The sequence below is a fragment of the Mauremys reevesii genome, linkage group 3 (genome assembly GCF_016161935.1).
Source record: "Mauremys reevesii isolate NIE-2019 linkage group 3, ASM1616193v1, whole genome shotgun sequence".
NCBI lineage: Eukaryota > Metazoa > Chordata > Testudines > Geoemydidae > Mauremys > Mauremys reevesii.
The window spans coordinates 70,476,965-70,495,179 of record NC_052625.1 but is presented as its reverse complement, the minus strand read 5'-3'; the positions used below and the strand labels follow the sequence as shown (position 1 = coordinate 70,495,179).

Genomic DNA, 18,215 nt, shown 5'->3' with positions numbered 1-18,215 from the left:
AGCCATAAGCGGATTCATCAGGCATCTGATTAGACTTCTTAAGTGTATACCATGATCCAGTTTGGATTGACGGTTGCCAATGATATGTCCCAACCTCATTGTTTTGTCCCCAGAGTCAGTGGACTTCACATAGTTGTGATGACTCCATATACAAAATTGGCTTCCATTATGTTGGCCTCATCTACATATTAACCTAGGCAGACAGGTAAATATATATATATATATATATATACACACACCTTTGTCTGGCAAAACCTGCTTGTCAACCCTGCCTGGGACACAGACTCTGAAATATATTTTCAGTACCTATACACAACTCCTTAAATATCATCCATTTATACATCTCACAATGATTACGTGGATCAATATGATATAAGCATTTATTAGACACCTCATACAACCCTTTTTGGATAAATACTATGAAAGTAGTGTGATAGGTGTAGTGAGTTTGTCAGGTCTGATAGGAATTGCTGTTACAGACAGTGAACCCTTTTCCAGTTGTTACTGAGGAGTTCTTAAGGTCACAGAGGGTTAAAAAGAATAGATGAAAATGAATAAATAATAATCCTACAGTACTGCTGTTCTGAAATAGCCCCTCTGCATTGAACAACTGTCTAGATCACTTATCCATTCTGCTGGGCCTATTTGTGTAGTAGGTTTTCCAGACTGATGTTCTTCAGCATGTTACACAATAGCCTCCACCTTCTGCTCTGTATTCCTTTATGGCTTCAGCTCAGGTTTTTTCCTCCACATTTGTCCTAATTTTTTCTTAGCTAATGGCTTATAAGTTTCATTGGTTTTAAACAGGGTTACCAACTTTCTAAGCAAAAAACCAAACATTCCCTGCCCCACCCCTTCCCTGAGGCCCTGCCCGTTCTGCAAGGCTCCATCCCTGCTCGCTCCATACCACCTCCCTCAGTCACTCGCTCTCTCCCATCCTCACTCAGTTTCTGAGCTGGGGTAGGGGGCTGGGGTGCAGGAGGGAGGTGACAGCTCTGGTTAGGAGTGCAGGCTCCGGGCTGGGGCAGGGGTGTAGTGGGGTATGGGCTCTGGGCTGAGGGTGTGGGCTCCAGGTGGGGCCAGAAATGAGGGGTTCAGGGTGCAGGACAGCACTCCGGGCTGGGGCAGGGGGTTGAGGTGAAGGCTCCAGCTGGGGGTGTGGACTCTAGGGTGGGGCCAGGGATGAGGGGTTTGGGGTGCAGGAGGGGGTGCAGGCTCTGGCTGGGGGTGTGGGCTCTGGGGAGGAGGGGTTTGGGGTGCAGGAGGGGGCTCAGGGCTGGGGCAGAGTGTTGGGTGGGTTGGAGTGCAGGGGGGAGTTTGGGGTACAGGGTCCCGGCGGTGCTTACCATGGCTCATAGGAAGTGGCCGCCAGTTCCCTGCAGCCCCTAGGTGCATGGGCAGCCAGGGAGGCTCTGCACGCTGCCCTCGCGCTTGCAGGCACCATCTCCGCAGCTCCCACTGGTCATGGTTCCTGGCCAATGGAGCTGTGGAGTCGGCACTAGGGCCGTGAGCAGCACACAGAACCTCCCTGGCCGCCCATGCGCCTAGATGGTTGAGTTCAGGATCCTGACAAAAGGAAGAAAGGAGAGTAGCAAAATACAGACTCTGGACTTCAGAAAAGCAGACTTTGATTCCCTTAGGTAACTGATGGGCAGGATCCCCTGGGAAGCTAATATGAGGGGGAAAAAAGTCCAGGAGAACTGGCTGTATTTTAAAAAAGACTTATTGAGGGCGCAGGAACAAATCATCCCGAAGTGCAGAGAAAATAGCAAATATGGCAGGCGACCAGACTGGCTTAACAGTGAAATCTTCGGTGAGCTTAAACTCAAAAAAGGACACGTACAAGAAGTGGAAATTTAGACAGATGACTAGGGAGGAGTATAAAAATATTGCTAGAGCATGCAGGGGTGTAATCAGGAAGGCCAAGGCACAACTGGAGTGCAGCTAGCAAGAGATGAGAAGGGTAACAAGAAGGGTTTATACAGGTGTGTTAGCAACAAGAAGGTGGTCAGGGAAAGTGTGGGACCCTTACTGAAAGAGGGAGGCAACATAGTGACAAATGATGTGGAAAAAGGTGAAGTACTCAATGCTTTTTTTGCCTCGGTCTTCACAGACAAGGGCAGCTCCCAGACTGCTGCACTGGGCAACACAGTATGGGGAGGTGGTGAGCAGCCCTCAGTAGTGAAAGAACAAGTTAAGGACTATTTAGAAAATCTGGACATGCACAAGTCCATGGGTCCAGATCTAATGCATCCAAGGGTGCTGAGGGAGTTGGCTGATGTGATTGCAGAGCCATTGGCCATTATCTTTGAAAATTCGTGGCGATCAGGGGAGGTCCCGGACGATTGGAAAAAGGCAAATATAGGGCCCATCTTTTAAAAAGGGAAGAGAGAGAACCCGGGGAACCCGGTCAGCCTCACTTCAGTCCCCAGCAAAATCATGAAGCAGGTACTCAAGGAATCCATTTTGAAGCACTTGGAGGAGAGGAAGGTTATCAAGAACAGTCAACATGGACTCACCAAGGGCAAGTCATACCTGACCAACCTGATTGCCTTCTATGATGAGATAACTGGCTCTGTGGATATGGGGAAAACAGTGGATGTGATATATCTTGACTTTAGCAAAGCTTTTGATACGGTCTCCCACAATATTCTTGCCAGCAACTTAAAAAAGTATGGATTGGACGAACGGACTATAAGGTGGATAGAAAGCTGGCTAGACTGTTGGGCTCAACGGGTAATGATCAATGGCTTGATGTCTAGCTGGCAGCCGATATCAAGTGGAGTGCCCCAGAGGTTGGTCCTGGGGCCACTTTTGTTCAACATCTTTATTAATGATCTGGATGATGGGATAATTGCACCTTCAGCAAGTTTGCAGATGACACTAAGCTGGGGGGGGCGGTAGACATGCTGGAGGGTAGGGATAGGGTCCATAGGCACCTAGACAAACTGGAAGATTGAGCCAAAAGAAATCTGATGAGGTTCAACAAGGACAAGTGCAGCGTCCTGCACTTAGGAAGGAAGAATCCCATGCACCATACAGGCTGGGGACCGACTGGCTAAGCAGCAGTTCTGCAGAAAAGGACCTGGGGATTACAGTGGATGAGAAGATGGATATGAGTCAGCAGTGTGCCCTCATTGCCAAGAAGGCCAATGGCATATTGGGCTGTATTAGTAAGAGCATTGCCAGCAGATCAAGGGAAATGATTATTCCCCCCTATTCGACACTGGTGAGGCCACACCTGGAGTATTGTGTCCAGTTTTGGGCCCCCCACTACAGAAAGGATGTGGACAAATTGGAGAGAGTCCAGCAGAGGGCAATGAAAATGATAAGGGGGTTGGGGCACATGACTTATGAGGAGAGGCTGAGGGAACTGGGGTTATTTAGTCTGCAGAAAAGAAGAGTGAAGGGGGATTTGATAGCAGCCATCAACTACCTGAAGGGGGGTTCCAAAGAGGATGGAGCTTGGCTGTTCTCAGGTGGCAGATGACAGAACAAGAAGCAATGGCCTCAAGTTGCAGTGGGGGAGGTCTAGATTGGATATTAGGAAACACTATTTCACTAGGAGGGTGGTGAAGCACTGGAATGGGTTACCAAGGGAGATGGTGGAATCTCCATCCTTAGAGGTTTTTAAGGTTCAGCTTGATAAAGTTCTGGCTGGGATGATTTAGTCGGTGTTGGTCCTGCTTTGAGCAGGAGTTGGACTAGATGACCTCCTGAGGTCTCTTCCAACCCTTATATTCTAGGATGTGGTGGCCGCTTCTGGGAGCCACGTGGAGCTAAGGCAGGCAGGGAACCTGCCTTAGCCCCGAGCCCCTGCTGCACCGCCAACTGGACTTTTAGTGGCCCAGTCAGCAGTGCTAACCAGAGCTGCCATGGTCCCTTTTTGACCGGGCATTCCAGTCGAAAACCGGACACCTGGCAACCCTAGTTTTAAAGCCAGAACTTCTAAAGATCTCTCTGTTAAAAACCTATAATGAATTAATCTCACAACATCCCTGAGAGGAAGATAAGCACTGAAAGAGTTTTACTTAAACTCATATAAGAAGCCTTTGGCAGACTTAGCCCTGGTCTACACTATGGGGTTAGGTCCAAATTAGCCACGTTAGGTTGATTTAAAAATGACCGCGTCCACACAACCAACCCCATTCCGTCAACCTAAAGGGCTCTGAAAATCGACTTCTGTACTCCTCCCCGGCGAAGGGAGTAGCGCTAAAATCGATCTTGCTGGGGTAGTACGGATGCAAATCGACAGTATTGGCCTCCAGAAGCTATCCCAGAGTACTCCATTGTAACCACTCTGGACAGCACTTTGAATTCCGATGCACTAGCCAGGTACACAGGAAAAGCCCTGGGAACTTTTGAATTTTATTTCCTGTTTGGTCAGTGTGGCAAGCTCAGCAGCACAGGTGACCATGCAGACCCAGAATCCCAAAAATTTGCCAAAATCTCACAGGGTATGTTGGACAGAGGCTACACCAGGGACACACAGCAGTGTCGCGTGAAAGTTAAGGAGCTCAGACAAGCCTACCAAAAGACAAAGGAGGCAAACAGTCGCTCTGGGTCAGAGCCCCACACATGCCGCTTCTATGAACAGCTGCATGCCATTCTAGGGGGGGACCCTATCACTATCCCACCACTGTCCATGGACACCTGCAACGGGGGAGTCTCACGGAGGAGGATTTTGCGGATAAGGAAGAGGAGCAGGAGGAGAATGCACAGCAGGCAAGCAGTGAATCCGTTCTCCCTGGCGGCCAGGAACATTTCATCACCCTGAAGCCAATACCCTCCCAAAGCAGGATCCCCAACCCTGAAGCCGGAGAAGGCACCTCTGGTGAGTGCACATTTGTAACTACAGTACAGGGTTTAAAAGCAATAGTGTTCATGGTCACCTGGTTGAAATAGGGGAATTTTTGTAAGGGAACAGTAAAAGGACCCCGTTCATGCTGGGCTGTTTGTGCTTGGCTAAAAGGGATCATCCCGGAGAAGAGCCAAGCGGAGGAGTGGGGGTAGGTGTGTGCTGCACATCTACCTGAATACTGCAGTCCCTCCTTTTAAATGTGAAACCCAACCCATTGCTTGCTCTGGGAAAGGGAGGCGCTGCAGTTTGAAAACATTCCCACATGTTATGGAGGTGTAAGAAGCCAACCCAATTTTATTTTCCCTTTTTATCTCCCCCCAAGGTGCAAATGTTTCTACGCTCCCCCTATCATCTCCGTCTCTGCGGTTATCTCAGATTAGAAGGCGAAAAAAATGCACTCGCAATTACATGTTTTCTGAGCTGATGCAGTCCTCCCACACTGATAGGGCACAGCTCAATGCATGAAGGCATTCAGTGGCAGAGGCCAGGAAAGAATTGAGTAAGTGCGAAGAGCGGAGGCAGGATGCGATGCTGAGGCTTATGGGGGAGCAAATGGACATGATGAAGCGTGGAGAAAGTAGGAGGAATTTTCATGATGTTTAGAAGAGGGTCAGGATGTTTGCAAGGGGGGGTCTCAGTCTCAAAGCTGCCATATGTCATTTACAGTTTCCCTTGGAACATACTCTTTATAGAGAAATACAAGGGAAATTAAGATGAATACTTGTTTAGATACATCTTGAGTCAAATACCATAAAATGAAACTTTTGAGCTCTTTATAGTCCTGTAGCTTTCTAATCAATGAACAATCACTGGTGGATCGACTTTGATATAAAAATGTTTCATACTTGGCTATTTTATAAAAAATGTCATTATTCCAAGTTCCTACTTTGGGGTTTTCATTGCTGGAAATGAAACCATCATATACCGTATTTTAGCATTGTACAGTTAAATTTTTATATGAAAATCTAAGAATGAAAAAAACCAGTTCCACCTGAATCCCCCCATAAGGTCTTTAAAGCAAGTATTGTATATATAGCAAGTAAAGTATATACTGTTTTATATACAATGTTCAACATATCAGCACTCTTTCGAATGTTTCATTAAAAATGTAATTGAGTTTGTTAGTATTGGTTTATTAAGATATGAAATAAGGAATTTCCCATAGCAGATACTGAGCTTAATTTAACAAAAATAACTGCCAATGACTTTTAAGGAGGATCACAAGCCACTATTATATGAGCAATATATGAACTGTTGTATGACTAATCAACAAAATGCTAAAATATCTATTAGCCAGAAAGTAGATTAACTCTCTGCAATAAGAGGGGCTGCGAACTAAGAGCCTCTATAACAAACTTGCCATTACTGAAACAGCATTTGTGCCAGGCATAGTATTGCTCCTCTTAGAGCTAATCAGCGTAATTCAACTATTGTCTCAGCCAAGGAAAGTTAACATTCTTAGAGTAAGAGATACTGTACTGTACTTATTTTTTGGCAATCAGACCTAAGTAATAGTTTTAGCAGAAAATCCACAACACATTAGTGGTTCTCTGCTGGATAAACCTGAGCAATAAAATATATTTTATTGGTGTATTTCTTTCATGGCTGATGTCATGTACATCTTAACCAGTTCACTTCTCATTCGCTCTTCCTGGCCAGGAAATTTAAATTAATTTATCATCTTGTGTTGAGTTTCATTCCATATTACAAGAAAAATAATTCCCACTGCTTTTCCATCTGTTGCACATCAATCTCAACCAACAAGACAGCTTTAGGATAAAGAGAGGGTAAAAATTTTAAAAAGTGACTGAGGAGCCTAAATTCCATTTTCCAAAATGAAAAGCACTTAGGGCCCCAAGTCTCATTCAAGTCAAGGGGATTTAGGCTTCTTAGTCACTTTTGAAAATTTTATCCAATTCGCTCTCTCTAGACATGCTCACAGTTTCAGGTTTGGGGTCTGCTGCACAGTCTAGATCCAAACTTAGGGCTTGTCTACATGAACATTTAGTTTGCAGCAAGCGGGGATGTAAATCTACCCTGTACTAGCTTGCTGCACCCTTATGATCTGTATGGTTGGAAATCCATTCCCAAAGAGTAATTCTCAGTGGTTCACAGTCAAGCTGGAAGGGCATATCAAGTGGGGTCCCACAGGTATCAGTTCTGGGTCCGATTCTAGTCAATATCTTCATCAATAATTTGGATAATGGCATAGAGAACACACTTAAAAAGTTTGCAAACAATACCAAGCCGGGACAGGTTACAGATGCTTTGGAGGACAGGATTAAAATACAAAATGATCTGAACAAACTGGACAAATAGTCTGAAGTAAATAGGATGAAATTCAATAAGGAAAAATGCAAAGTACTCCACTTAGGAAGGAACAATCAGCTGCACATATACAAAATGGGAAATGACTGTCTAGGAAGGAATACTGCAGAAAAGGATCTGGGGGTCATAGTAGATATCACAAGCTAAATATGAATCAGTGTGACACTGTTGCAAAAAAAACCCAAAAAACCCGCAAACATCATTCTGGGATGTATTAGCAGGAACTGATTAGGCTTCAACTGGAGTATTGCGTCCAGTTTTGGGTGTCACATTTCAGGAAAGATGTGGACAAATTGGAGAAAGTTCAGAGAAGAGCAACAAAAATGATTCAAGGTCTAGAAAACACGAGGGAAGACTGAAAAGATTGGGTTTGTTTAGTCTGGAGAAGAGAAGATTAATGGGGGACCCAATAGCTTTCAAGTACACAAAAGGTTGTTACAAGGAGGACGGACAAAAATTGTTCTCCTGGACCTCTTAGGATAGGCCAAGAAGCAATGGGCTTAAATTGCAGCAAGGGAGGTTTAGGTTGGACATTAGGAAAAACTTCCTAACCGTCAGGGTAGTTAAGCACTGGAATAAATTGCCTAGGGAGGTTGTGGAATCTCCATCATTGACGATTTTTAAGAACAGGTTAGACAAACACCTGTCAGGGATGGTCTAGATAATACTTAACCCTGCCATGAATGCAGGGGACTTGACTAGATGACTTCTCGAGGTCCCTTCTAGTCCTACGATTCTATGGACGCTGCTAGTGCACACTAACAGCTAGTGTGCTGTGATCTACCTCATTTTGAAACAGGAGATCAAAATGCACTAGGGAACTGTTAGTTTGCAGGAGGGGGTGGAGAGGAGCGGGCAGGGAGGGCCTCATGGGAGGAGAGGAGTGAGCAGTGGGTGGGCAAAGGAGGCCTCGAGGAAGGGGGCAGAGTGGGAGCAGAAAGAGGCAGAGTGAGGGCAGGATCTTGGGGGAAGAGGCCAAGTGCAGGCAGGGCCTCAGGGGGAGGAGGCCAAGCAGGGGTAAATCGGGAGGTAGGGCCACAGTCTGGGCACCAGTGCTTCCCCCACTTCCAGGGAGCTTCAAGTGCTCTGGCCCAGCCTCCCCAAATGCAAGAGTCATGCACCGCCTATAGTTGCCACTCCATATTTACAGCTGTCTTCCCTTAGCATTCATAAAGCATGATTCAGACCACAAAAAAAAACCATGAGATTTAAAAATAATAAAAAAAATTTGTTGTTTTTTTTCCATTTGCCTTGCAGTTTGAGCCCTTAGGATTCACTTGGATCACATTTTCAAGCTTTTGTCCACAACCACAAGGGCTAGAAACTTCCATTGACAGATAAAAGTAAGCTGAGATGCTCATTAACTCATCTGACTCCAGGATCCAAGGCTTAAGGAAAAAACACCATCCCAAAGCTTGCAATGAAATTCCAAGATTTGGCAACACTGTATTTAGCTGTACCTGAGAGCCTAAAAAAAATTAAGGGGAATTCTAAAATTTTGCTGTCACAGACATGAAATTGTAACTTAGAGTGGGAAATAAGCAAGAGGAACAAACTCTTCAAAACAAAGACCCTGTATCATGAAAATGTGTTAGTAAAAATATTTTAGAAAGGAAAAACAATGAAAGAAAAAAAAAGGAATAGATAGGTATAAGATACAAGCTCAATTGTTCCCAAATAGAAAGTTTAAAGCTCTTCATGCAGTTGTTCTTGCCCCTACAGAATACTGTTACGTCTCTGTAGTACAGAACAATAGTCAAGAACTTTCTATGTAAATTATAAAAATTCTAAAAGAAAATGTATTTGATATAACATATTAAATGACACTGGTTGGAGAAATCTAGATTTTTCTTCTTTATATGTTTCCAACAGTGATCATCTTGAAGATGTTGTAATTTCTTTTGTTTATACTAAACAAGAAGACAACACAGTTCAAATCCATATACCAAATGAGAAGCTATATATTAGTGGAACTGAATTTTTACTGTGCTAAAAATACCAAACAGCGATTTACTTTATAGCTCTTTTAAAATACATGCACTAAATGGGTCCTTATAAAACAAAAAAATATTTCATCCCTTTTCCTTCAGTCTTCACCCTACTTTATTACTCAGGGTGTGAGAGATTTTTTTGTTTGTTTTGTTTTTTTCTTTTGGGAGTCATATTTTGATTACGAATAGAACAGGACACCTACTTCTGGAAGTAGATTCAGCTTCTGGAGACCATCCTGACACTGATACTTTGCACGTCCAATATGAATTTTATCTCACATCTAAAATCTTGGGACTCAATCCTGGAACCTTAACCTTTCTCCAGGCTCTGAAGTGGCATACCATTTTATCAAGCATATCTGACTAGCAATGTGAATTTTAGAGAGATCTGAACATTTAGCTTTAAATAGAAATGCTGTTGAATCTTTAACTATTATGTGATTATCATCCTGTAACAAACCCATAGGCCACAGAGCCATTTGCTAGTCCATCTCAACTGGTGCAGATCAAATGAGCCTTTAGCTATCCAAACCAGATTTCACCAGGACTTCTGTGTGGGAAACCCAGTCCTGTGGTACCCAACAATCATCATAGCTGTTGCAAATGGAAACAGTCAAGATTTTTAATGTGCTACTGAGAATAGGTACATGCTTTGTACCTGGAGAGCAATGTCGTGAAGACAACAGCATTATGGACTTTGCTTTTTGTCTGTAGACAGACTCCTTGTTGCTCCAGAAATGGTGATAGAGATGACTGTGTGCGGTGCTGGCTTTCTTAATTTGCTGGCTTTCTTTCTTTCATGGTTGTTTGTAGCTTCATTGTTCAACATGCTGCTGAGATAAGTAAATTGTTTGACAGCTTGGAGTGTGGTACCTTCCAAGTTTGATTGACAGGTCATGGTAAGGTTGTTGAGGAGCGGGCTGGTACGTAACCTCAGTTTTCTTTCAGCTGATTGTTAGGCCAAACTGACAAGCCACCACAGCAAAGCTGTTTGTAAGATCTTTTAGTGCTGCTTGAGAGTGCGCCATCAAGGCACAATCATCAGCATAGAGCAGTTCCTGAATCAATGTCTCTATCACCTTGGTGTTTGCACGCAGACGGGAAAGATTGAAGAGCTTACCAGTGTGGAAGGGTATAAAGAGTCCATCTGAAAACCCACAAAAGAGCTTCCTCCAGCGTTGCAGCAAAGAATAGACCAAAAAAGCTAAGAGAGAGCACACATCCTTGCTTCACCCTCTTCATGACTGGAAACGGGTCTGCTAGAGTGCTATCAATGCTCACTATTCCAGCCATTTGTTCATGGAATTGTTGAATGATGTTAATAAATTTGTCTGGACAACCAAATTCAGTGAGTAGGTCTATATGTAAATATATACTCCATCATCCATCCTCCCCTCTCCAACCCAAAAAAATAAATAATCCACCAAATTTTCAAAAACTAATATGAAGAATGATTTATAGTCCACATAAATTATAACTCAATATAAAGCATGATGGAGAACAGGTCTGAGATGTAGGCAGGAGCTGAGAAATTCAGAGTTTTAAAAAGAAGGACAAGAAGTTGCTAGGGTCCTCTGGGAATCTCTCATTTAATCAATTCCCTGTCATTGCCAAGGCTTCAAGCATTGGTGCACCTCAGTCCCTCCTGCTCTCTACCTGTGACACACAACAATTTAGCCTCCTGAGGGTTGCAATACTTGGATTTAATTCTGGTTGCTGGAGTCGGTATAGAGGTGGCTGGGTGGTTGTTAGTGGCCTGGGACATACAGGAGGTCAGACTGGATGATCTGGTGGTCCCTTCCGGCGTTGAATTCTCTGACATTAAAACTTGATGCACAGCACAATGAAGAACAAGTGAAGTGATTCCAAGAAGCAGCGAGAGAAGGCCAAAATTATTTGTGAGAAAGATCATCAGGGCAGCAGTTTATTGGATGGACTGGAAAGGGTGAGCTTGGCACCATAAAGACCTGGGTGCAAGGGTATTCCAGTAGTTGAAGCAGCAGGGGATTGAAGTGTGGACAACTGATCTGGTACAGAAGGAAAGGGGTATATTTCATAGTTATGATATTGAGGAAGAACTTAGTCACAGCCTGGATGTGTGTGGAAAAGGAGGAGGAATTTAAGATGAGCCCTAGATTTCGAGGATGGTGTTATCTATCATAATAGAGATATGAAGTAGGGTTTGGGAAGAAACATTTTTGACTCGTTTGGGGCCATGCTGAGCTTGAAAGTGACAAAGTAGTTTGAGATGCCGGATGGACAGTAGGGGATATGAGAATGGAGGGCAGGAACTAGGTCCAGAGCAGAGAAATAGGTTTGAAAATAGTCTGTATAACTCCCTGTGTTAAGCCCCAGAGGTAATTTTTTTTCTGCAAGAGCTAGGTAGGCTCAAGAGCCAACCTGTAGAAAAACAAACAAGTTTTTGGTAGGATTTTTAAGGAGGGAAAAAGGGTTGCTCTACAGAAAACTGAGTCCTGACAATTGCTCCATTTGGAAGCAGAGAAGCTCAAGCTTGGGGGGGTGGGGAGGGGAGGCGCTAATCCAGCCCAGGGTCAAAAGTCTGATGTATTTCTAAATTATCGGGGAGAACAGAAAATCCTCTCTACTGAATGCTGAACATGCAGAGGCCTAGAAAAATCCCTGCTCTTTTACATTCACTGAACTAATATCCTGCCCATCCGTCTGGAATAGTAATTCTGTGCCAAATTAATTATTACTCTTCAAAGCCCATCTCAAGATCCTTCTCTTCCCTCTTATTCCTACTAACCCTACATCTAAAATAACAAAATCAAACCCTACTCCCTGAGTCTCACAATTTCCACTACTATGTCATTCTCCCTGAAACTTAGCCATTCTTTCACTCTTCATTTCTCCCTACATTATCTACAGCCAATACCTGTGTAGTATTGTAGCACAAATATTAGGTACATGTAGCTAAGCTAATACGAAGGGCTTTTTGGTTACAAAAGGTTTTGAATGGGGAATTCATATTCCATTTTCTGTATATCCTCAGCACCACTGCACAGAATATACATCTTTTTCTTTCTCAAGGACCGTACTTAACCAAGACCTTCTCAAAGTGACCCTCTCCCACATTCATAAGACTCACCTCTTCAACAAAGAGCTTCCTCACTTTGTCAAACAGAGGATCCTTTCAGAGCATATGTGCACATTCATATTAGTATTTGAGCTAAACATTATTCCCTTGAATTTAAAAAGGGGTTGCAGTTAGAGGGAAATATGGTACTCTTTCCACCCGTCCTCCCACCCAATCTCATTGTTTAGCTGTTTTCCTTCTTCAGGTCTTACACCCCTAGACCATGCCCTGTCCTGGTTACATGCAGTTCCTATTTTCAGCTTCTCCTACTTTATCCTTGAATGCTGGCAGCAAGACTATGCACTTGGTTAGCGTACAAAGGTCCCATATCCTGCGTGGTTCCACAAGCAACCCTTCATCTTCCCCTAGCCCCATGCTCAATAATAGTATTTCCTCTGTATAGACTACAGGATAGGGTACTCTGAAATATAAAAGCCAGATTGAGTACTTACTTAAATTAATCTATCCTTTAGCTTCATCCAAACACCAACTATCAAACTAATAACAGAATGAACTCCGAGTTGGATGAGGGTACTAATCAAGATAATAAATATGAGAGCTAAATATTCTATGAACGGAGGATTATAGTTTTAGTCAGTATAGGAATTATGCTCAACTGATTGTTCCATTTGGCTTTCCTTCTACATTCTTCAGGGAACCCCTGAGTAAGATTTAAAAAATTATCTCTAGTCTATAAACAGAATGGTCTGTTTGCTGTAGAGAAGCACAATGCAAAGTATGATTATAGGCATTACGCAAAGCCCTTGAAATCAGATCAATTAGTAACAATTTGGTTTGTCTACATTTCCTAAAACTTCTTGAACAGAAAAAACTAAGTTAGAATAACACTCAGGGTCTAACTTAAAATCATCATAAGTAAGGAAAATTCAGAGCACTGTTGAACCAAGAAATTATGTGAATATTAAACATTTCTCTTTATCTTATTGTAGAATATGAGAAAGTTTCTGTACAGTATTCCACCTGGCGTGAAGCTAGTGGTAGTAAATCCACTGGGGATATAAAACAACCTAAAATAGACAGAAACTGGACTGGAGTCATGTAGGGCTAAATCCTGTCCCCTGCATGAAGCTTGGGTAGCCAGGAATGACACAGGCTAGAGAGGAGAAGGAATTCTACTGCAAGCCTTGTATCAAGAGCAGAGCAGCTCTGCACCTTTGGCTGCAGCCTTGCTGTTGCAGCAGTCCTACCTCTCTTGCAACCTCCACTCCAAAGGGGCAACAGCCTGGCTGAATCCATCTGCCTACCTAATCTTGTCTAAATTAGTGATTTTTACCTCCTATTATGTCTCTTTGTACTCTTCTTTTTCAAAGCTAAATAATCCTGGACTGTTTAATCTCATATTTTGTCTTGCACAGCTTCTGTCTCTTCTTTGAGCCATCAAAAACAAGTGGGAAGTCAGTCCAACCTTAATGCTCTTGCACTATTTCAAGTAACAGAACCTCTTATCAAAAGATGGATCCCAACAAACAAGAGTCTTTCTGCTCAATATGGATTTATTTAGGTAGAAAGCTAGAAGCCATTCATTGAACACTGATATCCATAAAAAGAGATATAACCATCCTGGCAGATATTATTGTCACAATGAATACTGCCGAAACAGTACTTAAAACTTTGAAATCCTTTGGAGGATTAAAGCTGCTGCTTCAACTGCTTTTGAAACAACTCTTATGAGTGAAAATACCAGGTAATTTCACAATTAAAACTCTCCTAACTTGACTGTTGCAACTTCCTCCTCTTGGGACACTCATATCCTCCTCCTCCAGTCCATGTAAAGTGTGTATTTTCCTCCCCTGTTATCCTCACCATGTCACCCACTCCTTGAATCCCTCCATTATCTCCCACTTTTTCTCTTCATTAAATTCAGTTTTCTAGCCCTACCCTTTAAGGCCCTTCACAATTCGGTCCCTTCCAACTATCTGCTCTTCTCTCTTATTGAGGCATCCTCCCACTCCTTCTGCTTTGTCAGTGATGCCACAATCAACCTACTATTTGTGTGGTTTCTCTCATAAGTGTCTCCACATTTTCTTTCAGGTTTCCCTGACACATGAAGTGCCCTCTGTGAACCGGTTTGTAAAACCACTACTCTCTCCTCTCCTTTGAATCCCTCCTCAAGACCTACTGCAAAACGGTACATGGCTGGGTAGGGTGCTAGGGCAGATTTAAGAGTTGATTTTCTGAGATAAATATCAACAATGATTAAGAACAATTTAACATCCTGCCTTAAACTTGACTACAAACATTTCAGGACAGAAATTACCTGTTCAATCATACAGCACATAACACAAAGGGGCCCCAGACTGATTAAGGCCTTTGGGTGTAATCACAATACAAATAATAAATGACAAATTAGAATAATTTCCCATGTCAAGTGAGCAAACATCATTATTACCCCATTTTAAAATGATTTATGAATTTTCTAATACAGTATAAAACTTCCGGTGACTGGTATAAAATGAAACTCTCCTCCTTTCTCAGGAGAAAACTAAAGCTAATTTTGTCCCTGTATATTACATTGATTAAAATTTGAATAAATGCTAAGTACTTACTTATCCCTCATAGCACTGATTTTAATTTTGCATTTGCAAAATAATAAACAACCCATGAAGAAAAATGAAGACTGAAAATCATAGATTTCCAATCTTATTTTGGAGGCGGTATTTTTACTACATGCAGAGAATTGTTTTTTGGTGCTGTGATCATGTGGGAATTTTCTGTAATATTTTTATTAATCCTATGTGTGCCTTAGTTTCCCCTATATCTTGCATGACTATCCAGTGGAGAAAAAGAACTAAGTTTGCCCTTTGGGCAGGCTAAGAGACTGGGGGGGAGGGGTGTCTCTCGCCTAGTTATTTGAGTCTAATTGGGTCATTACAAAGGACTGGCCAAGGCCAACCCCATATCAATGGAAAATCCCAGAAGACAATACAAAACCCATTCACCAGGACATTGCCACCTAGAAACCAACAATCTAGAGGGAGATGGATTTCCCTACCTCTCACCAGCAGGGATGAACAAAGACTCCTATCTTGAGAACAAAGGATTAGAAGGTTTGAGGGTAGGGGGATAAAGAGTTGGCTTCTGGACAGAGTCTGGGCTCTCTCAACTGGGAATTGACTAAGGAGCACACAAGAGAAGATGGGGGCATAACACACAACAACAGCTTGGGGGCTTTGGCTATGGACTATGCTTTAACCTTTAACCTTTCATTGTCTTTGCTAAACTCTAAACTTTCAGATTGTGTGCATGACTACTAAAAAAACTAATAAATGTTTACCTTGTTTGACTGCTGCCTGTCACTGCTGGGACCATTGCACCCTGAGCCACCCTGGTGTCATAGCAGTACAAGCTTCCTACAGGAATCTGGCTTGGCTGGATTTCCTGTAGGGAGGCACAAATTGATTGAGTGAGACAGGGATGGGAGGAGACAGCCTATTGGAGGGACTTGGACATCTGTGGGTCTGTGTGGTGTGGGTCCTTGGGGCACACTGAGGGAGGGAGTCCCAGGAGACAGGTTACAGTCTGGAGAATAGACCTATAAAAGTTTTACTACATATCGAGGAAATGTAAGATCAGTTACTGTGTTCAGATATATAGTTTTTGTGACAAACACAGCTTAAATCCAGCCTCAGAAGCACATATTACTGTTCTTCTTCATTGTGAAAATATTTATTGCAAAATAATAGCACTGTTCCAGTAGCTCACAGTCTAGGGTCCATATAAATAATGGGAATTGTGACCATGAAGCTACCAGGACAAGATTTGACCCTTAGTGTCCTTTAAATGTGGCTGTGGTCATGTTTTTACTACCCCTCACTTTTCGTAAATGATGGACATGGTGAATAAATGGCCAGTCCTGGGAAATGTATGAATGTGTTTTTTCTTCCTTTTCCCACCCAGGAATCCCTGCCCCTCTCCCAGGGTGCACTCTGACATCATCATCAGGGGGCTGAGGTAGCAGAAGCTGCATGAAGAGGCTACAGCAGCCTTGAGATCACCAGACAGAGGAGGAGAAGAATAAAGGAGGCTTTGTGCCATCCCATCCCCAGAGAAACTGCAGCAGTATTGAGGAAGGTTGAGGAGAAATACAGCCCTCCAAACACAAACACACACACACACACACACCCCTCCCTCCAAAGTTGGAGGGAGGGATGGAGAAGCAGCACCCAAGTCACTTCCTCGCTCCCACTCCTCAAGAACAGGAGCATGATGAGAGTCAGGAGAGAAATGCCCACTGGGAAGAACTCTCCTCTTAACAGGAACCTGGGCAGCCTGGAGGTAGGTCAGGAAAGAGACATCTTCCAAAAAGATGGGCAAGGTGGCTGATGGGGGGCAAGTGCAGGATAGCTCAACAGGGGTTACTGTGGACCCAGCCCTGGGCACTCCTCTTCCTACTGCGTTGATCTGCCAAGGGAGAAAGGGAGGCGAGATGGGCCTGCAATCATGTCTTCTCCCCCAAAACAGGAAATTCACCCTTGCCAGACAGGAGGGAGAAGTCATGAGTGACAGAGGAGACTCACAAGCTCCATCTCCTCTCTCCTGCCTTGCAATGGAAGGGCCACTAGGAAGGAATCTCTGTATAGATCCGCCCTGCTGGAAGCAGATGTTTCTTCCTACATATCCCAGGCTACCCAGCTTTCTCCTGGAGGCTATTTCTCACATTCCCTCAAAGGGAATTGGAGCAGTTTGAGGGGAAGAAACTCGGTTGCTCCCCTTTCACCTTCTCTCACTTTCCTTAAGACTGCTGTATCTTCTACTGCCCCAGCAAGGAAACATGACAAGAAAATCAGTACCTTTGTGCAAACCTACCACTCCTTTAGCTTCCTGGAACTTGCTCAGCTATAGATGGAAGCATCTTTTGTTATTCTACATGAAAAGACAGACCACGAGAAAGATTTTGACACAGCTACAGTGAGTTTGGATTTGGGATAGTTTACATGGGTCATTTTCTTGCAGATAATCTTCTGTTATTTGCCTGGTTGAAGCATGTGAAAACAGAGACAAGAGGTAAAACCATTGCCATTCCATTCTTAAATATGAAATTAAAAATGCAAAAAGTAGTTATGGCTTGTTCTCAGGATAACCCACTTTGGCAAGCGCAAAGAACACAATTGTTCGAAGTATTGCAAAGAGCAATGTGATGTTATCACACTCATCAAAAACATCTGGTTTCTATTCTAATATTCATATTTATTAAGTTATATATATTGAAACCTATTATTCTTTGGAATCTGGACTATTATGGAAATAATAGGCATAAAATTCAGTATCAGTCTTCTCATATCTTGTTTAAGGTGTTATCCACCAGCAAATTCAAATATGGAAGATCATCAAGTAATCTTATCCAGCTTTAGGTTCACTTACATGACAGGTTTTAGAATTATTTTTATACATTTGTTCATAAAAGTAACAAGCTCTACTGCTCTTCCAATTATTAAGAGCTCTATACAAATAACACTCCACAGGAGAAAGCTTTCTGGTACATTTTATATAAATAGTTTTAAATGGCAAATGTATATTGTTTAATAACTAGATATTAACCTGTAATATTTAAAGTTCTTCTGATGGGTAAGAGTGAAGAGTTGGTAGACCAAGATTACCTTACCAAGTATTCATTTTTTGCATTTCAGTATTCTCATGGAACAAAATACAGACAGCATCTAGCACAACAAAGGAACAACTTTTCCAGAACTTTAAGGATATCATGTTTTCAGAAAATACCTCAGCATTAACTAACACCAAAAGATCCTTCTCTGAGATTAAACTGTCTGAAAAACTAGGGTGTGGATTCCACTGTTTCATGCATGATGGACAATCTCTCATATGTGTCAGACTTTTGTTTGTTTGTTTGTTTAATCTGATTTTGAGAAAGTGTACTTGTACGTTATCTTAAATCTCTGGTCCACCAACAGAGATGCCT

The 18,215-nt window shown here is 42.8% G+C and overlaps 1 protein-coding gene and 2 long non-coding RNA genes across 5 annotated transcripts in view; 2 read left to right on the top strand and 1 right to left on the bottom strand.

Annotated features, from left to right (window-relative positions):
- SMYD3 (SET and MYND domain containing 3) overlaps positions 1-18,215 on the bottom strand; it is a 631,978-nt gene that overhangs the window by 589,529 nt on the left and 24,234 nt on the right. The gene's annotated exons all lie outside the window — the stretch shown is intronic.
- LOC120401046 lies at positions 13,945-16,414 on the top strand. Its single transcript, XR_005596253.1, has 3 exons — positions 13,945-13,982; positions 14,330-14,426; positions 16,196-16,414. It is a non-coding gene; the product is annotated as an uncharacterized LOC120401046 (long non-coding RNA).
- Positions 16,417-18,069, top strand: LOC120401045. The gene is made up of 3 exons (XR_005596252.1): positions 16,417-16,573; positions 17,252-17,302; positions 17,926-18,069. It is a non-coding gene; the product is annotated as an uncharacterized LOC120401045 (long non-coding RNA).